The following is a 22088-nucleotide window of genomic DNA, read 5'->3' on the forward strand; positions in this document are numbered from 1 at the left end:
TCCTACCCATCCTGGCTAATAGCCATTGACAGGGCTATCCTCTATGAATTTATCCAGCTCCTTTTTGAACCCTGGTAAAGCCCTGATATTCACAACATCCTCTGGCAAGGAGTTCCACAGGTCGACTGTGAGTTGCGTCAATAAATACTTCCTTTGGTTTGTGTTCAACTTGAGACTTATTGACATGAATTAATTAAAGCTGACACTCCAATGCTTGAATTATAGTTTAAGGAGAAAGACGGCGAAGTGTCCAAAGGTGTCATTACGAGGGGGTAACAAGGACTGGATGACAGGGGGCGATTCACTCGATAGATGACTGTTCTGTTCGCTTCCTCTGAAGCATCTGGCACCGACCGCTGACGGAGATGGGATACTGGGTTGGGTGGACCATTCTTCTGGCCCTGTGCAGCCATTCTTATGTTCTCCATAGCTTATGTCACCTGGGCATACTGCTCACGCACCAGGCATGCCTTTCATCCCTCCCACATCTGCCACCTTCTCTATTTCAAGGATCCCTGCCCCTTTCCCCAATTTCCCACCTGATGGTGGTTCTGTGGAATCCCCCTCCATTTTCCCCTCCTCCCACATGAAGGGTCCTCTTTCCCTCCCCACACAGTGGCTCTGTGCGTACCCCCCTGCTCTCCAGTCCCTTCCATGGCAAGAAATCTGTGTGCCTCTTCTTTTCCCCGTCCCTGCTCCCCCCACCCCATCTCCTCCTGGGGCTGTGTGTGTTTATGAAGTTGTGAGTGGCATAGCAGTACTTCGATGCCTCCGCTAGGTCAGTGTGCCGTTGAACCTGGTGTTCTAAAGAGGTCTAGGGCCAGATTTTCACAGGGGTGCACCACTTTGGGGTGTGGTCTTAGTTGCCTTTTGAAACTTGAGCCCCTCTTGTGTCCCGGGGGGCCCAACTGGGCGTGAAGCAGTTTTGAAAAACTGGGTCCTTACTGGGGTGCCTGAATGGGAGTGAATCGCTCATGAAACATCTGGTCTCAGTGGTGGATTGGACTTTGGTGGCTGGTGTAATTCTGTGGTTGCGGGGTACATAAGAATATAAGAACGGCCATACTGGGTCAGAGCAAAGGTTCATCTAGTCCAGTATCCTCTCTTCCGACAGTGGCCTATACCAAGTGCTCCAGAGGGACGGATCACAACAGGTAATCCTCGCATGATCTCTCCCCGTCATCCACCTCCAGAGAAACAGAGGCTAGGGACCATTCCTACCCATCCTAATAGCCATTGATGGACCTAACCTCCATGAATCTATCTAGCTCTTTTTTGAACCCTGTTAAATTTCTAGCCTTCACTCCATCCTCTGGCAGGGAGTTCCAAAGGTCGACTATGCGCTGAGTGAAGAAAAACTTCCTTTGGTTTGTTTTAAACCTGCTGCCTATTAATTAGCTATGGTGATTGACTCCCTCGGAGCCTCCGGTCCATGCTCACCATGAAGTCAAGGACATTGACTTCCACAGAGCTACTTGGATGCCAGTGACGATTTGAGCATGATTTAAAAGACAGTTCCTGCTCCATAAAAAACCCTGGTTTAAGACAAGCTCTAATGAGTAGCTAGAGCAGACAAATGGAGCACCAGTGAGGAGGTTAAGTTGAGAGGACAGGGGAACAGCTTGGAAGTTTGATTTGCTTTTCATGCACAGCTTCAGGTGATCAGAACCTCTGAAGTGGTGCCCTGGCTGTGTCCATGCTCCCTGTGCATGTCGATCCTTTTGTCAGTTTGAAATTCTTTCTGCGAGGCAGTGAAAGGCGGGAATAAAAGGCCAAAAAACGAGGCCTTCTTTTTGCGTGGCAACCACACCGCATGTCTCATTTAAAAGCGATATGAACAAAGTTGCCCCCTTTTTACTCCCTGTCACCCAGGCGAACTCTCTCCTTTATTATTTTCCTGCTTGAAGGGAGATGAACGGGATGTAATATCGCACGGAACTAAACCATACATCCTAAATCGTCTCATCTCCATAGGGCTTCTTGGCGTGCAGCTTCTGACAGAGTTGCTTGCACGTGAAACCTGGTTGAAATATTGCAGCGCACATGAGTGCTTTGATTGCTTGGATTTCACCAGCCTGTCTCTGGCAGAGAGAGACACTGCCAAGAGGAAGTTATTCAGTCTGGGGTGAAATTGTTATGGGTAAGTTTCCACTGTCCGTTGCACCTGAGTAAATCCAAAGTAACTCCATTGCAGTCAATGGTCCAAATTTTGCTTTCATTTACTCCAGATTAAAGCCGTTTTAATTGCATTGAAGTCGAAAGAGCTGGCTACTCTGGATTACACCACTGAGTCTCTTCCCAGGCTTTTATAGCTGAGCTGCAGCCTGGGCATGCTCAGTAGGGCTGGGGAGCAGGGCCTCTGCAGCCAAGTATTCCTGGCTGAGCCCTGTGGGATCAGTGAGGGGCCGCTTTGCCCCGTCACAGGCCTGAAAAGATTATGCTTGGGCTCAGGCACCGGCCCCGCCAGAACCGCTGCCAAACCGGCAGCCATGTCTCCATTCCTGTGACGATCAAGCACAGCACGCCTTTCCCAACCCATAGGTCCCCTGCAGCCCTCGAACAGCATGTGGTGTCCTGCATCCTGCACGGCCCCTGGAACAATTCTGTGGTGAAAACAACCTGACACCCTCCAACGAACTCCCAAGCGGGGCAGGGGGATGATAAAAGAAAATAACCTGTCGCTTTTGGGAGACCACGTGTCACAAAGCACTCACCCTATATCTGACCTACGTCTTCATCCTCCAAAGATGCAGTGCTCTTGCAAAGGACAAACCTGAGACCTTAAATTCATTACTCTGCTAGACACTAAAAATCATGGACTGAACAGAGACTGTGGATTTATGGTTTATTACATCAACCTGCAACACAATCACCCTCTCCTTTTGTCCTACCGCGGCAGAGGTGTTCACAGGCCTTTCTACCTTGAAGGGCCCCCTACGGTACGTGATAACTAATTCTGATAAACAATCTGTCCTGCCTTGCATTTTGCAGGGATGCGGTGAGTATTTTTCCCCCACCTGACCCAGGGCTCCGTGCGACATGTAAGCTTGTCTCTCTTGCCCGCAGAAGTTGATCCAATGAAAGGTCCGACCTCAGCCGTCTTGTCAAACTATTTAAGGATCTCCAAGCCCAGCTGAAGTGCCACCATAACAGAGTCGGAACGCTCCCATTCTTGCCCCGCCCAAAAAACGATGTTAGCGTGTTCTAGAACGGGAATTGAAGGGTTCCGTCTTCAGTGACATTACAGGGGGAATTTAGAGATGCCAAGTAATGCCTGGCCAAATACAAGACGGCTGTGTCTACACTGGCCAGTTATTCCGGAAAATCAACCGCTTTTCCGGAATAACTTGCCAACTGTCTACACTGGCCCCTTGAATTTCCGGAAAAGCACTGACGATCTCATGTAAAATCATCAGTGCTTTTCCGGAAAAACTATGCTGCTCCCATTCGGGCAAAAGTCCTTTTCCGGAAAGTGTCTCCCGGACAGAGCCTACCTCGGGCACCCCAACCCCTCCTGCACCTCAACTCTCTCTCGTACCCCGAACCTGCTCCTTCCCCAGGCCAGAATCCTCTCCTGCATCCATACCCTCTCCTAGACCCTGCACCCCAATCCCCTACCCCACATCACAACTCCCTCCTTCACTCAAACTCCCCCTCAGACCCCACCCCCTCTCCTGCACCCCAGTCCTCTACCCCGAGTGCCCTTCTGCACCTAACCTCTGTCCCGGACCCTGCACCCCTCCACAGAAACTTGCGGTCCTTGACCACTTACTCAAACCTTTGTGTGCCCCCTTCTCCCTACCTCAAAAATTATTGCTCACCTTTGGTCTAAATAGACAAGACAGACAAAGGGTGGGAGTGGAAACTGAGGCACGGAAAGATGAAGTGACTTACCCAAGGTCACACCTTGAGTCAGTGGCTGAGCCAAGCAAGGGTAGAAACCCAGGTCAGCTGACTCCCAATCTGGTGTCCAGTCTATCTGGTTGCACTGCTCCTTCGTGCAGTCCTCTCTTCTGGTTCCCCAGCAGAACATAAGCGAGGTTCCCTACTGGCAGACTGAGCATCCCAACCGGCTCCAGCTGATGAAATCTGAAGAGATCACAGCCAGAGACAAGCTGGCTGCGTGTGCAGACATATTTTTAGTTCCCATTACTGAGCTGTTATTGTTCATCCCTGCGAACCCTTTTTTCCCCCCTTTAATTGACACGTATGGGTTGGAGGGCTCCTTGAAAGTCATTCAGTTCTGGTGATGCTCATTAAAGTCAGAGAGACGAGCAAGAGGAGTTAAGATGTGGGCAATTAAACGAGCCCCATGTAAATGAGTAGCTTTTTCATTGGAGGCCTTCATGGCTTGCTCAATTAAGACCAATTTAGAGGGATAAACAGGTTGGAGCCCGTCAATTGAGTAAAAGCATTGGGAGACTGGTATAAGCTGCTCTATTGGGGTGCAATTCCAGACCTGCAGGCCAGGTGATTCATAGGAAAAGTGAGCAGGAGTCAGACGGACTGATCCAGCACTCCTTGGCTGCGTCTAGACTGGCAAGTTTTTCCGCAAAAGCAGTTGCTTTTGCAGAAAAACTTGCCAGCTGTCTACACTGTCCGCTTGAATTTCTGCAAGAACACTGACGATCTCATGTAAGATTATCAGTGTTCTTGTGGAAATGCTATGCTGCTCCCATTCAGGCAAAAGCCCTCTTGTGCAAATGCTTTTGTGCAAGAGGGCCAGTGTAGACAATGCGGTATTGTTTTGCACAAAAAAGCCCTGATCGCGAAAATGGTGATCGGGGCTTTCTTGTGCAAAACCGCGTCTACATTGGCACGGACACTTTTCCGCAAAATGTGCTTTTGCGGAAAAGCGTCCGTGCCAATCTAGACTCTCTTTTCCACAAATGCTTTTAACTGAAAACTTAGCCCTTAACTTTCTCTGCCTCCTCCCTATCCATGTTATGGAAACCAATCAAATTCCAAACGCTTCCCATTCTCCTGGCACAACCACACCGTGACCTTGCTTTAAGGTAAGATAAGAGGAAGCTGCCTACTGAAATTGGACGTCCTAGTACGGACTCACCGAGTCAGATGCACAAATCCCTGATATGTATAGATACACTCTTAATAAAGTGTGATGGTATCTTAATAGAAGAACTGTGTATTTATGGAGCAGACCTAAGGAACTCAGTGAGCCTTTCTACAGACTTCAGTGATCTTGGGATCTTTTCCTACACACTGTTTCAGTTTTTCTATATGGCAGCGTCTCCCTGTCTCTGCCTATTGCTTTCTGTCCCTCCCCGCTTCCCACTATAACACCACCTCTCCATCTAGCCTGATGCATCTGTTTTCTAGGGACAATTTAAACGGCGATTGAGTCCCTGACGACTCACTTTCTTCCTCCCCCTCTTATTCTGCAGGGTTGCTTGATGGCTCATAAATAGCATGTTTGGCAATAATTGCATGGTAGGGGATGTTTTCTTGCCAAGTGAGCGTTGCTCATTTCATCCCTGGCAAATTGGCTCTCTGCACATCATCGACAAAGGTTCCCCAGGATGGGACTACAGGGCCGTCCAGGACACGAGGAGGGAGTGGATAATGAGGCTCGTTGGGCAATGCTGTTCAATTTATATGTGGCCATGAAGTGGCCATCCAAGAGCAACGGGGCTGCCGCTCAATTTCAGGCAGGAGAGATCAAACGCAATGGATGACCCCCCTGCGCTCCGTCGCACCCGCAGAAACCAGGTGTCAATGGGCCCTGAGATCAGGATTCCAGCCAGGAGCAATCACAGCGCAGAAGGGCTCCCCCTTCTGGTCTGAGAACGGTGCTGCCCATCAGGGAAAGCATGAGTCAGTCTGACTCGTCTTTCATCTCCTCTGATTTGCTGTTCTGCGTGGAAGGTTTAATTAGGCAACTGCTGACGGGGAGATGAAATGAAGTGACTCACTCAAGGTCACAGATGAGTCAGGAGCAGAGCCAGGAATAGACCTCCCAATCCCCACTGCTCTAAACATTAGACCATACTACCCTCCCACGGCTGGGAGTAAAACCACAAAGTCATAAATCCCGATGCCTTTCTTTAATCACTGGACTAGCCTCTTCCAAAAGGTGGGATAGGAACCCAGGAGTTCCTATACAACGCTAATGGATACAGTTGAACCTCTCTAGTCTGGCACCCTCGGGACCTGACCATTGCCAAACCAGAGAATTTGCCAAACCACAGAAGGTCAATATTTTCTAGCAGCATCACCAACACTGCCACTGCTTGCTGGGCTCTTAGAAGACATTTTGGGGTAAATTAGAGCTAAATAACAGCACAGAAGCCGAGAGCCAAGACTGGTGGCTGTAAACAAACTTTGTGAGACCACAGGTAACTTGGCCAAACCCATAAGAAGTGGCCATTCACCTAACTCAAATCATGCCAGCTCCCGGATGTTACCGGACCAGAGAGTGCCGGACTGGAGAGGTTTACCTGTACCTCCGTCTTCTAGGCTACGTCTACACTGGCATGATTTTCCAAAAATGCTTTTAACGGAAAAGTTTTCCGTTAAAAGCATTTTCAGAAAAGCGCGTCTAGATTGGCAGGATGAAGTATCTGTGGTCAATCTAGACGCGGTTTTCCGCAAAAAAGCCCCGATCGCCATTTTCGCGATCGGGGCTTTTTTGCGGAAAACAGTACTGTGCTGTCTACACTGGCCCTTCTGTGCAAAAGTCTTTCAGAAAAAGTCTTTTGCCCGAACAGGAGGAGCATAGTTTTTCCAGAAAAGCACTGATGATTTTACATGAGATCGTCAGTGCTTTTCCGGAAATTCAAGCAGCCAGTGTAGACAGCTGGCAAGTTTTTCTGCAAAATCAGATGATTTTCTGGAAAAACTGGCCAGTTTAGACACAGCCCTATAGTACAGCCATGCCAATTGCATTCACCAGTTAAATATAGCATGTGATTCCAGGTGTGATTGGCAAAACTGCCTCTCCCGTGCTAGTGCCCATATCTAACACTTCCTGCTGATTGCAAGAGAACATCAATTCCACTCAACAGCTTAGAAGTGTTTCTGTTTAGCTATAAATTTATACCTATTAGATTATATATTGCAAGTGCAAATAAATTCTTCATATTACCCCCTATCCACGTGATTTAGTTCTTAACAATGAACATGTGGGTTTTAAAGTGATACCTGCTGTGCAAGGCAAGAAATATGAGCAGGTTTGTGGTTTTTCACTCCCTCTTTTTTTAAGCAGGCCATCCAGCTAATATTAGAAATAAATAATAAATATCCTCTCTGACACAGCCATCATGTAACTCATTACAGCCTCTGCAGCACATGAATGATGTGACGAAGGTTCATATAACTACGAAGATATTTATGGCAGTCCATACGGTTTCATAAGAAAATATTGATTTGTTAACAATGGAGTGACTGGCTAGCCATTAAATCTGACTGATCTATTGTAAATTCCTGACATTAATGAAAGAATAGGTTTGCTTTTTTAAAAAAATTGTAAATTTATTTATTGATTTGTATGCGTGTGAGGGAGAGAGAAGGAGAGTGTAGGCTCTGGAAAATGGGGCCTGATTTTTAATCTACAGCATCTGAGCAGAGATCTCTTTGGTCGCTAAGCAGCCCATGTACAGGCAGTCCCCGGGTTACATGGATCCGACTTACATCGGATCCCTACTTACAAACGGGGTGAGGCAACCCCGCACTAGCTGCTTCCCCCCAGCAGACCAGGGAGACGTGAAGCTAGCGCCCCCACAGCAGACCAGGGAGACGCGGAGCGGCTTTTCTCAGCAGACACCTCAGCTTGAGAATAAAGGACTGAGGGAAGTGAGGTGTGAGAGAATAAAACTGAGCTCTGGAGAAATGTTTGGCTAGAGTTTCCCCTACAATATGCACCAGTTCCGACTTATATACAAATTCAACTTAAGAACAAACCTACAGTCCCTATCTTGTACATAACCCGGGGACTGCCTGTAGTGCCTGTTTTGTTTTCTTTCTTTCTTTTTTCATTTACAGTGGGGCAAATCAGGAATAACCCCACCACAGGAGTTACATGACTGGGAGTGAACCTAGAATATCAGTCGTTAGCTTCTTCCCTCCGGAGCTAATCTTTGGGTCATTTGGAAAGCCGGCTGGCCATGCTCGCCTCTAAATTACATGACTGTAAATGCAGCCCAATGTCACTGAAATCTGGGACTACGGCTAGACTGCAGCGCTTTTCCGAGATACTGGAGGTATCCCAGAAAAGCAATGCCATGTCCAGAGAATGTGTCGGCTTTTGCAGAAAAAAAAATTTGGAAAAGCAGATGTGTTCTTTTGCCATCCCTGTAAACCTCGTTTTACGAGGAAGAAGGAACAGCTCGCAAATTTGGTGTAGACGCAAATTTGGTGTAGATGCGCCAAATTTTGGAAAAGCCTCTTTCGAAAGAAAAGCGGAAAAAGATGCGCAAATTGCGGTTTCCGATTTGCATATCTTTTTCCGACTTTTCTTTGTAGTCTAGAAGGAGCCTGGATTTATACTGTCCTAACAGAGAGAAAAATCAGCCCCTGTGCTTTTGCAGGGGGCAGGGAGGATGGGGGTGTCCGACAGCATATTTGAACCCCTAAAATGAGCTTTTCAGTTCATTATTCTGGTGTTAAGTCCTGGGGGAAAAAAGTGTAGGCAGCGAGATGCTCTCTGAAGATATATGCCTTTCTTCTTTTATTGATTACTTTCTTTTCATTTTATTCCTTTTCTCCCTTACTAGAAATGAGAAAAATGAGCCCTCACCACAGGCGCTAAACTTTACACTCCAACACTATCATTCCCCTTATCTAGTGCCGAACGAGCACACACGCAGCCGAGAGCACCCTGGGTAATGCGCCGGCAGATTATGTCATAAACTAGGGAGAGGAGCAACGGGATCCATAAGGAGGGAGCAGTGAAATTTACCTGCCTCCTCTCACCCTCCCCCCACCGCACCTTTAAGAGTGAGGTCTTCAATCAATTTGTGCTGTAAATTTTTTCTTTACAAATTGATAGCAAGGGCACTGGTTTCCTTGGAGGTTGGGTTCTAATAAGATTGGGTCGGGGGACTTTAACCAGGCTTTAGAAGAGGAATAAAATGTCATAATTGATCCCAGACCACAGGACTGCCTTGTATTACTGTCGTTCTTGGCTGGCCCGCATAATCCAGCCAAGAGATCATGAATTTTCTCCATCAGACAGCACAGCCTCCTTATTGATCCCTATTTGTTGTTCTTCTCCAATATAATTGTTCTCCTTGATTAAGGCTTTTTGTTCCTAAGTATGCCAGGAGGAGAGAATCATTTGAAAGCAAACCAAACCGCCACACAGTCGTGGTGGGGTTTTGTTGTAATTGTTACTTTTGTTTTTGTCCATCATCCAAAATCACTAACACAATCAGGTTTTCTGGTCCCAGAGGAAACATATATTTTGGGGGGCCATGAGGAGGGGGGGAAGAAAAAAGTGTTAGTGAGCTAAAGGGCAGGGAGTTGGATAAGCACGACTCTGGTATTTATTGCTTACAACTTCTATATCAGAGAAACAGCGAAAGGAGGACACCACAGGGCGCTTCTCTTAGGCCTCGATGAAAGAGGACTAATTAGATGCCCTCTGAGCCAAACATGGGCTCCAACCTGCCAAACCTCTCTCCTGGCAGGTCGTTCCCTTCATTTCAAGGGGAATATGAGATGCTCTCCTGTGATGAAAACTTGCAGAATGGGGCTTTATAGGCGCATACAACGAATACAGTTATCATAATCGCTCATTGTTTGCATTGGAGTAACACCCATAACCCTCCGTCAGGATCACGACCTGCCTGGGATAGATGCTAGACAATCGTGTAAGAACGTGAATTTGCCCTGAAGGTAGCATGGCTCTGCACATGTCCTCTAGGTGACCTTGGGCAAGGTAGCTCCTCCATGCTTCAGTTTTCCCATCTGTAAAATGGGAATAATGATCCCGCCCTCCTCTATAAAGCACACAGGAGAGCTAGGTCTTCTTAAAGAGACAGTCCCAGCTACCAGCATGTGTATGAATCATAGTTAAAGGGGTGAACAATTCTGCTACGTACAAAACAACTGTAGGACTGGTCCAATATCCTTCTATGCTAGTTGAAACCAGCTAGTACATAGAGGTAGCGGCATGGTCTAATAGAGCAAGCACTGTCCTAGCAGCCAGGAGACCTAGGATTTAATCCTGGCTCTGTTTCTAACCTACTTGGTGACCTTGGGCAAACCATTATCATCTCCCCTCCCCCACCCGCCCTGTTCTCTGTCTTTATTTAGACGGAGTTTTTCAAGGCAGCATCTCTCACTCCATGTGCGTAGAGCAACCGGTTTGCCTGCAGGCTCCACTGTCATACTGATAAAAATACTTATCCTGGGCAAATGTAAGACAGGTGGTGGTGGATAATTGCGGCAGCGTGCTCCAGTGTTGTTTTTTTTTCTCGGGGAACGACTGCGGTGAGTGGAATATCTAGCCACACATGGTGTGGGAGAAAGCCATCGCAAAGGAGCAGAAGGGCCGATGCGCAGGGCACTGACCGATGGGAAGAGAGCCCTGGACCGGGGCTGCTGGATGCTGCAAACGGGTGTGGGGAGGAGGGGGAAGGGGGACTTGTATGGATTCGGTTCCACACGGCGAAGATGTTTCAGCTGGGCTCTCCGGGGCTTACGTACTGCACACGCGCCCCTGCTCAGTTCATAAGAATGGCCACACCGGGTCAGACCAAAGGTCCATCCAGCCCAGAGTCCTGTCTGCCCACAGTGGCCAATGCCAGGTGCCCCAGAGGGAGGGAACAGAACAGGGACTCATCCAGTGATCCCTCCCCCGTAATCCATTTCCAGCCTCTGACAAACACAAGGGCTAGGGACACTATTCCTACCCCTCCTGGCTAATAGCCATTGATGGACCTAACCTCCATGAATTTATCTAGCTCTTTTTTGAACCCAGTTAAAGTCCGGGCCTTCACATCATCTTCTGGCAAGGAGTTCCACAGGTTGACTGTGTACTGCCTGGGGGGAAAAAAAACCCTTCCTTTTGTTTATTCAGCTTTTCCTGTCCTGATTAACTGATGGTGTTGTGTTCATTTTACAGACAAGCTGCTAAGGGGAAATCACTTGTCCAATATCACATAGGGAGCCAGGAATGGAACTCAAGAGCTCAGATTTCTAGTCCCTTGCTCTCATCGCTTGATCACAGTCTTCCCAAAACTAGAAATGCGCGCACACGTCCACACATGCCCCATAGTCCCCTGCTCTAGCTTTTCATCCATGCTACTTCTCATGGCTTGAATAGAGCCCAGAAGTTTGAGCATTCAGGTATCCTGTTCTAACTGCGTCTACCAGAGGCACTTACCAGAGCTATACAAGAATCCAGGAATCCTTTTGTCCATAGCCTGCTCTAATTTCTAGTCCCCAGTCCCTTCCCAGAGTAGAAATTAGAACCCCAGAGGCCTGTCCCCTAGCACCGTACTCTAACCCACTGAGTCAAATGCAAACAAAGGCTAGGGACACCATTCCTGCTTATCCTGGCTAACAGCCATTGCTGGATCTCTCTGCCATGAATTTATCTAGCTCTTTTTGGAATCCTGTTAAAGTGCTAGCCTTCACCACATCCTCTGGCAAGGAGTTCCACAGGTTGACTGTGTTGCATGAAGAAAAACTTCTTTTTTTTTTTTTGTTCTAAACCTGCAACCTATTTGGAGTACATGGACCATTGACTGGTCTGATCCAGCCTGGCTTTTCCTACAAACATAGGTTGTGCCCGCCTCCTTACTTGCAGCCTTTTTAACAAGTGCAGGGGGCAAAGAGAAAATGTTGCATCCATGTGACACCAGCAGGAGGAATGTGGCAGGTGAGTTGGAATTGAGACAGGACGCTACGGTTCACCACATACCTGTGCTGGGTAAAAAGTGCCGCAGGATGGTGAATGACTTTACTACAAGGTTCAGAACTTCATCTTTTGCGTATTCTCGGAAGGACGGACTGCGCCATGATGGCCTTGGGAGATGGGAGTGGGTTGTAGGGGAGATGGGTTTCATTCCTGCCTCTGCCATGGAGAAGTTAAGTAGGTCACTTACTCGCTCTGCACCTTGGAGCTCTGCAAAACCGGATAATGTCCCCTTCCTCCCCCGCTTTGTCTGGTTAGGCGGTCCAGTTCTTTGGGGAGGGACTGCCTCTTCCCGTGCATGTCCAGCACCTGGCATCACGATGCTCTGAAATCGGTTGGACCTAGGGGGTGTCATGGCCATACAAATAATAAGGTGAGCGTGTCAACTGCTGAATCACTGGCACAATTTCCACCAGCAGCTGGTATCACTTCTGTTCTGTCGACGGGCTCTCCACGTGCCGCACGCCGTGGTATCTCCCCGCTAAGTCATGACCTTGCCAACACGGCAGCACACGATGGACTGGCTGCAGGCCCGGGGGAATTACACCCACCTCCTCGCTGACTTTTAGGCTCTCAAGCGCCGCAATGTAATTAGAATGCTTTGTCTCAGCATGGAGGCTGCTTAAGCAATCACAAAAGGCAGATGCGCCCCCGCGGACAGGAAGAAGGCTGGAGGAGGAGGGCTAAATAGCATGGTACAAAGCTGTATGAGAGCCATGCCAGAATTGTAGAGTCATAGAAATGTAGGAGAGCAAATGACCTGCTATCGAGTCCAACACTCCAACCCCAGCGAAGCCGGTAGCTAGGATCTTAACTAGGGCAGGTAAAAATAGGAAGGCAAAGGGGAATTCTCCAGAACAAATAACCAAAGACATCAAAACAACAGGCAGCAAGGCCAGAAGAGCATAAGTGGGTTTGCTGTGCAGTCACAGAGGAAAGGGGAGATTAACAGACTTTCCTGAGAAGAGAGAGAGAGAGAAAAAACATCGTAACTGTTTCATTCTGAGAGGAGACGGAGAAGAGGGACGTGACAGATGCACCCGGAACAATGAACGATAGGGAGAATGCAGATTGGCTACGGCTGTGTGCCCTGTTTCATAGAGCAAGAACAAAGCGGCCTAAAAGGATACTGAAATTTCGGGCGGCGAAAAGAAAATGCTTTAAAAAGCACAGCCCGTAATTAGCCTGCAGATGGTAGCTGACTTATTGAGGCCGAAGAGGTTAGAAGAATTTAAGAAAACGATTGGACATGTCTATAACCACAGATAGCTGTGTGATAGGAGCCATTTCTTTTATAAAGGCTATAAGCACTAATGCTCTGGGGTATAAACCAGCGACTCACATGGGGTGAGGAAGAAACTGGCCCCACGGACAATACGTGCCTATCTCCCTATTATAAGTACTTTTTTTTTTCGGAAGCAGTCGGTTCTGGTTGACCTAAACCTCTGGTCTTGAACCTGAGTGGCGTTTCCCGGGCTGGAATGCTGAGGCTTCCCCACCTAGCCCAGCAAACCTTTCTTAAGGGCTGTGTCTACACTGGGCCACTTATTCCGGAAAATCAGCCGCTTTTCCGGAATAAGCTGCGAGCTGTCTACACTGGCCCTTGAATTTCCGGAAAAGCAACGATGCTCTACTGTACAAAATCAGCCGCTATTCTGGAAAAACTATTCTGCTCCCACTCGGGCATAAGTCCTTATTCCGGAACACTGTTCCGGAAAAGGGCCAGTATAGACAGCCCAGTAGTCTTTTCCGGAAAAAAGACCCGATTGCGAAAATGGCGATTGGGGCTCTTTTCTGGAAAAGCGCGTCTACATTGGCCACAGAGGCTTTCCTGGAAAAAGGGCTTTTCCGGAAAAGCAGCCTGCCAATGTAGATGCCCCTTTTCCGGAAAAACTGAAAACAGAATAGTATTCCGTTTTAAGCATTTCCGGAAATTCATGCCAGTGTAGACACAGCCAACAAGTTTAACCCCTCATCGTAAAATCCCGAAGAACAGAGGCACACGAGTGTTCCAAAGAAGAAACATGCTGGGCTGTTTAAGGGTGATCAAAGCGATAACAGTCTTGACAGCTTGGCCCCTTTCTCCTTCGTTGTTTAGCAATGCCACCCAGTGGCTGTCCTCGTGAATGCGCCGTGCGCCAGCACCGTGCCTGGCTGCTCGCTGTCTGAACACATCATGATCCCTACAAGTGTCGCAGTTTGCGGTTCTTTACAATCGCATCCTTAGGATCTCACGCAGGGTACTGCAGCCTCCTCCTGGAGCAGCGGAGGTTTCAAATCGGCCGCTTTCGGCCCCACATCTAAACAATGAGGCTGTTTTAGGGAGATCCAGACTTGGCTACATGTTGAGAACTAAAACCGCCCCCTCAGTCTATTCAGACAAGCTTTCTGTTGCTGGGGGACACTAGTAGAAGGGCCTTGAGGGTTTCACCATTGGGGACCATCATCTACTCCAAGCCCAGCGGTTTTACCTTCCTTCATTAAAGAGCTGCAGCTCAACAGTCCTTAGACCCATAGAATCCCAGGGTTGGCAAAGACCCCAGGAGCCATCGAGTCCAGCCCCCGGCCCAAAGCAGGACCAACCCAACTCAATCATCCCACCCAGGGATTTGTCAAGCCGGGACTTCAAAACCTCCAAGGATGGAGATTCCGCCCCCTCCCTAGGGAACCCCTCCCAGTGCTTCACCCCCTGCAGACTCCATTGAGGTTGATCCCAACCCCCTTGAAAACAAAGGGGTATTTTTCCATTGGTCCTAGCGGCCTTTGGATCTTGGCCAACGGCCCCCTCAGAGCTTAAGCAATACTTTGGAAAATTCAAGCTGCTTGCTTATTGCTCCAGACGCCAGCAGCAGCCTGGCCAGGTCCGGGCTGGGCTGGCAGCAGTGGAAAGGAGACAGGTATTTGGAGGTGGGCCCGGGGAATTTCCATGGTTAGACCTTCCCTCTGCAGGAGCCAGCTGGTCTAGCCCCTTAGATTGCAGGTGATCTTGGTGCCTTGGTCCCTGCCATTTCCATACCATTGCTGCTCCAAGCCCAGGCTGGATCTGGAAGAGACGCAAAGCCACAGGTTGAGTTCTTCCCCCCTGAGTTACAACTTCAAATGAAGTCAACGGGGCATCACAGAATGCCTTGGGTCCGGGGTTTTGCAGATCCAGCCTGTCCCTTCTGTGCCCGGATGAGGAGCGTGATGTCTCATTGTAGACACGGACTGGAAGCTCTGTGGAGGCAGGGACTAGATTCCCCATATATGTGGGTTCAGGGGGGCTCAAATTCCTGGCCCATGGGCCATCCCTGCCTGGAGAGGAGGACTGTCCGTCCCCGTTGCCCAAGCCCCGCCCCTTCCTGCCGCTGCCCCACCCTGCCCTCCCTCCTCCTGGCACCCCTCCCCTGAGGAGGTGGCTTTGGGGGTTATCGGGGCCCTGGCACCGGGAGGCAGCAGCGTTTGGGGCCCCCACTCCCTGCGGTGGCAGGAGCCATGAGGAAGGGAAGCGCAGTGACTGCGCCCGCTGTGTGTGTTCCGCTTCCCCGTAACGGGGAGTGTGAGGAGGCCCAACCGCGGCTGCCACCCTGTGCCAGGCCCCCCGGTAATCCCCGAAGCCACCTTCTCAGGGGACGGAGTACCAGGGGGCAGAGGGCAGGGCAGTGGTGGTGGGGGGCAGGGCCAGTCTTTTACCAGCTCACAGGAACTCCCGGGCCAGATTGCTCAGCTGCTCTTCTCTCCCACGCACAAACACACCTCTGTCATTGCCAGGTGTTTGCTCTCTACGTAGCTTCCTGTTGTATCTCCTTCCAATGAAGAGGCTGACTTAAAATGCCACCCTTTGGCCTTGTCCTCCTGGAAGCCAAGGAAGAGCTGGAGGCAGACTTCGCCAAAGTGGAGAAATTAAAGACAGTAATAAACATTTAAACATCTATATTCCAGAATTAGCACCGATGAACCCCCCGGCCACAATATGTCCATGCCTCACTGATGCAAAGTTACTGAGAAGAGCCGTAGAGACTTTTTATTAATACAAAGGCTACTTATGTACCAGAGAACATGAAAAAAAAAGTTTCGGGGAAGATAATAAGGTGATCACTTTACAGATGGGGAACTGGGGGTACGTCTACACTAGCCCCCTAGTTCAAACTAGGGAGGCTAATGAGGGCAACCGAAATTGCAAATGAAGCGCGGTATTTAAATATCCTGCGCTTCATTAGCATGTTCTCGGCTGGTTGCCATTTTGGAAATTGGCTAGCCGGGAAGAACTGCCCACGTCTACATGCGTCAGAGAACATAAGAACATAAGAACGGCCGTACTGGGTCAGACCAAAGGTCCATCTAGCCCAGTAGCCTGTCTGCCGACAGTGGCCAGCACCAGGTGCCCCAGAGAGGGTGGACCGAAGACAATGATCAAGCAATTTGTCTCCTGCCATCCCTCTCCAGCCTCTGACAAACAGAGGCCAGGGACACCATTTTATCCCCTGGCTAATAGCCTTTTATGGACCTAACCTCCATGAATTTATCCAGGTTCTCTTTAAACTCTGTTATAGTCCTAGCCTTCACAGCCTCCTCTGGCAAGGAGTTCCACAGGTTGACTACACGCTGTGTGAAGAACTTTCTTTTATTAGTTTTAAACCTGCTACCCATTAATTTCATTTGGTGTCCTCTAGTTCTTCTATTATGGGAACTAATAAATAACTTTTCTTTATCCACCCTCTCCACACCACTCATGATTTTATAGACCTCTATCATATCCCCCCTCAGTCTCCTCTTTTCTAAACTGAAAAGTCCCAGTCGCGTTAGCCTCTCCTCATATGGGACCCGTTCCAAACCCCTAATCATTTTAGTTGCCCTTTTCTGAACCCTTTCCAAGGCCAAAATATCTTTTTTGAGAAGGGCGATTCTGAAATAAACCCCTTACTTCGAATTACCATGAGGTTTAACTGGTAATTCGAAGTAAGGGGTTTATTTCGGAATCACCCTTCACTGACATGTGTAGACGCGGGCAGTTCTTCCGGGCTAGTCAATTTTCAAAATGGCGACCAGCCGGGAACATGCTAATGACGCAAGATATTTAAATACTGCGCTTCATTTGCAATTTCAGTCGCCCTCATTAGCCTCCCTAGTTTGAACTAAGGAGCTAGTGTAGACCTACCCTGGGGCACTGAGAAATTGAAATTGATATGGCATCGTGAGCTTTCATGGGCAAAACGCACGTCTTCCCATGAGCTCGAGTGGAGAAAAATGGGGGATGCAGAATTTATAACAGAAAAAAGGGGGAGATAAAAAAGTGCCAGTGTAGACCGGGTGCTAATGAGGCTAGTTAAGTGGGCTGGAAGTGTCCCATACTTAGCTGTTGATGTCAGTGAGGTGTTAAATGTAAGGAAGGGGGTTTTATAATGGGCCAGCCAGTCCATGTCTTTGTTCAGGCCCAGGGAAACAGCGTCAAATTTGCACATGAAGATCAAGGGCATCTATCTGATGTAGGAAGTGAAGCCACATCTCCAGAGACCATCCTGCCATCCCATGTGCCAGGGATATTGGTCATGACAGGCCAGGGGCTGCTTTGGCTTAAGGCAGGCCCCTATAGCTCCCTAGAGCCATGGTGTCCAGCCAGTTCTGAGGTGTCCAGCCAGTTCTGAAGCAGAAGCCCCTAGAGAGGCGACTGCTAGAGCCAAGTAGCCATACTCAACCGGCCAAAGAGCCACATGCGGCCCTCGAGGTAATCCCCGTCATCGTGCAACGTGTTAATGGTCCTTCCTCATCTTGCCCCAGCACATGCCCTCAGGTCCCCCTATGACTGAGGCTTTGAGGGCAAGGGAGAGACCGTGGCCAGCAGTTATATATGCCAGCCCGGCTCCTGTATGGAAAGAATTCTCCCCGAGGTGCTAGTGGTCCATTCCGACTGTCAGAGTAGGTGTATATATTGCATACACTGAGTAGGTGTATGTATTGTATACAATGCCTGTCCATCAAGCCTGGGTGTATACATTGTAATTCGCCCCCATGATACTGAGCTTGATGAAGGAACCCCTGGGTGAAAGTCCGTGGTCTGTGCTAGGCAGGAAGTGCATCAAAGTGGACTCTTCCGAACGTGAAAATGTATGGGCCGTATTCTCAGCTGCTGCCAGTCAGCCAAGCTGCATTGATTTTGGTGGACGGTGGATGATTTACACCAGCTGATAAGCTGTCGCCATTGATCCCAAGGGCGCTACATGGATTTACATCAGCAGGTGCCCTATCCCTGAAGCATTGATTGTCCAACATTTTTCTTTGCCCTTCACCTTTCTGGGGTATTTTTGGTTTTCTTTTCTTTCTGTTTTTTTTTTTAATACACATTGCATTCCCAGCTGCCACCCACCAGAAATCTTTTCCTTGCTCCCAGCTGTGCTCCTCGGGGTTAAAAGAAATTACTCATGAAAGGTCAGGCTCAGGTAGAAACCAGCACCATCAGAACAAAGCCCTGCTTCCATGGGAGACAGACCCTCAAGGATTTATTGATGAGCAGCAGATCACAGCTCTGGCTCTGAGGCCCACGCTTGCCGACATTAGCGAGAGATTTATTTATGGCAGGCAGGCTCGGAACAGGAGTGAGGGGTTGATGGGTTTTTTTGGTTTTGTTTTTTGTTACCAAGAGCAGAGATGCTCAGGATCTCCAAATAGCTCCCTGTGCAGATCTCGTGTAGACTTTAAAATGAACTCAGATTAAGATGACAAGTGCAAGAACTGTTCCGAATAACTCCAACGATGGATGTTCTGATTCTGGAATAAAAGGAACTTGCTTCCATTTAGCTGCTTCTTCTAGCGTATGGCTTGGGTTGGAATGAACAATGGATTAGATGTTGGTAAGTGAGGTAGCCACTCTTTCATGGCAGCAGCACCCAAAGACATCAAGTCCATTCATCCACCAGCAAGATGACAAAGAGGGCAGGATGTAATGAGATGAGGCCTGCTGTTTGTAAGAACATGTCCCTAGTACTATCTTAAAATATGGAGATATACCTGTCTCATAGAACTGGAAGGGACCTTGAGCGGTCATCAAGTCCGGTCCCCTGCCCTCACAGCAGGACCAAGTCCCACCCCTGACAGATTTGCCCTAGATTCCTAAATGGCTCCCTCAAAAACTGAGCTCATAATCCTGGGTTTAGCTCAAACCACTGAGCTATCCCTCTTAAGCCATGTCTTCACTTGCAGGGAGATTGATGCCATTGTGATCAATCTTCTGGAGTTTGATTTAGTGTGTCTAGTAAAGACCAGCTAAATCGAACTCAGAGTGCACCCCCATTGGCAACTGGTACTTGTGCTCCTTTGATGAGGAAGGGAAGCCGACAAGAGTGTTTGCTCCCATTGGCCTCCCACTTTGGGGACAGCAGAGAAACTCAAATTAAGGTACGTTGACTCCAGCAATATAATTCATGGAGCTGGAGTTGCATATCTTAATTCGACCTTCCCCTTTAGAGTAGACCTGGCCTCAGAGTGCTACTATTTCAAAAAAGGGGCATCTGGACTTTACCCAGCATTCAGTTTAATTCACTTAATACAGAATAAGAATGTTCATACATGGATGCAGTGACACCAGAGGATACTCAGAAAGCCATTGGCAATTGTCCATAATGCATTGGTGCTCAAATCGGTGGGAATTCTGGGATACAAACCCACAAGACACAGCTGCCAACTCAGCTGAGTGCTGAGCTGATGAAGAGGCAAGACAAAACCACAGGTCCTCCAATTTAAGTGCTGAACAGACCTGGCCTGAACACTTTTTATCAGCCAAAAAATCAGATGAAAATTTGCATTTCTCTGAGAAGCCATTACTGAAAACAGAAGTCACGCTGGGAAATTGTCTGTTCGTTCTAAGTGCTGAGGGCAGATGTGCTGGCTCAGGTTAACGACATCAAGTTAACTAGTGGGGATGCAACTCTCGTGTAAAGATGAGACCAGCCTGTAGGATTGGAGCTGGTCTGTCTGGATCAAGGTTTTCTTCGTGCAACTGTTTGGGGCAGCCATTGAGAGATGGGGAATGCAAGGATTTAAGGTACCTGAGAAAATGAGGAGCAAATTAGAAGAAACTTAGAACCAAGGGTAGGTTGGGTCAGCAAGATGCATATTTCCCCTTGCAACTCAACTAGTGAACTCATTCTCTCTCACACACACATCTTGGCCAATATACCACCATTAACTTTGACAATCTGCTATTCCAATCCATGGTGCACCCTCCCCCCCCCCCCCCAGCCACCACCAATGTGCCTCAGATCTGACTCGGTATGCCCCTATTGTTCTTGTCTTTCCATCGGGCTCTCCCACAAAGCCAATGTCCTGGTTAAGGTGCACACCCCTCGCTCTTGTGCTCGGAAGGAGCAGGATGACAACTCGACGTGCCAGACGAGGCTGTGGAGTTAGCTGGGCTTGCCAGGGACAGCAGCTGGGCCTGTCTAAGGCTCCTGACATGTCTCCTCCTGCCAGGGTCATTACTAGAAAGAGCCGTACGACTCTTTCCACGTCCTCTGATCTTTCTATGAATCCGAAAAGAGAATTTTCCTGTTGGGCACCTTCTTCCCCAGAAACTTTGCTGGCTACCACTACATTTGCAAAACGCCCGCCTAACAGATAACCTCGGCCATTAGACCCAGGAGAACTGCTGCTTGCATGACTCACCGTGTACCTAAGCTCTTTCAGATGAATAAACAAAACCTCATCTCCTCTGGAGTGGGCCTGGAGAAACCACTTGTGATAGAGAATAAATGTTTCAGCAGACCAAGAGATCAAGAGAAAAGAAAACACACAATGCAAGAGGGTTTTTTTTTCTATCTGCTCCCCCATTCAGCTCTCTCGAAATGATTCACGTCTTCCTTTGTTTATTCTAAGAAGATCCAATTATCAATATTGAGTTCCAACCACTGGAATATTTGAAACCTATTGTTCTGGGGTCACTCACAAGGAAGCAGGCAACGCAGCTGGAAAGACAGTCTGGTGTTGCATCTCCAGAGGACTCACCACCAACCCTATTAACAAGGGTAGCTAAGCAAGAGAGAGTTGCCTTCCTTCCTCGTGCTGTGGCTGCAAGTCACGTGAGGGAGAGCCCTGGCATGGATGCACCAGAATCTGGCACGTGTCCCCACCACACGGCAAGGTGAAAGAGAAGAGGAACCGTTGTTTTCCATGCAGTATTCCATATCCGAGGCAGCGGTCCATTCCGCAGTTTTGGGGGGTAATTAACCCTCGGAGCATTCACTACCGAGAAAAATGTTTCCAAGGCCCATGCAGCACACGTAATAGCGAGACGTGGCATGAAGCCAAATGCAATGAGGCTGAGCGGAGAGAAAAAGAGAGCACGACTGCTGGAAAAGAGGTGACTTCCCCTGGCAATGAGGCTCCAACTCACACAGAGCAACACCCAGGCGTTCTGCATTCAAACCATAAGGGATTGGAGTTCTGGTGTCTAGTACTGGAAAACTTCCTCACTGTCAGGGTGGTTAAATACTGGAATAAATTGCATAGGGAGGTTGTGGAATCTCCAACACTGGAGATATTTAAGAGCAGGTTAGACAGATGCCTGTCAGGGATGATCTAGATGGTGCTTGGTCCTGCTGTGAGGGCAGGGGACTGGACTCGATGACCTTCCAGCTCTAGGGTTCTATGGTTCTATGATGCAGATTTCCACAAGATCAAGGAAGATCTCAGCTGGGGCAAGTTGACTGCTACCAAGAGATTGAGGACAGGGCTACATTCAGCTGTTCATGTCTCAGTCCAGCTCAGTTGGAGAGTGATTGGGAATGGATTCTCATCCAGAGAGAAACTCAGCCCTCTGCAGAGATGCTGGTGCCAGGGCTAAGTCACATCTAAACCTATGAGGAGAGTGCGAGCGGACACAGGCTTTGGCCCAGACCCTTAGCTAGCACAGAGTAGCTTATCTCCACTGTTTTCCAGCTGACTCTTTTAGCCTAGCTTGGTGGCTTTCTGCACTGGGAGGAACTTACAAGGAGAGGCTGAGGGATTTCGGTTTGTTAAGTCTGTAGAAGAGAAGAGCGAGGGGGGATTTGATAGCAGCCTTCAACTCCCTGAAGGGGGGTTCCAAAGAGGATGGCGAGAGGCTGTTCTCAGTGGGGGCAGATGCAGAACAAGGAGCAATGGGCTCAAGTTACAGTGGGGGAGGTCTAGGTTGGATATTAGGAAAACCTATTTCCCTAGGAGGGTGGGAAAGCACTGGGATGGGTTCCCTAAAGAG

The sequence above is a fragment of the Pelodiscus sinensis genome, chromosome 28 (genome assembly GCF_049634645.1).
Source record: "Pelodiscus sinensis isolate JC-2024 chromosome 28, ASM4963464v1, whole genome shotgun sequence".
NCBI lineage: Eukaryota > Metazoa > Chordata > Testudines > Trionychidae > Pelodiscus > Pelodiscus sinensis.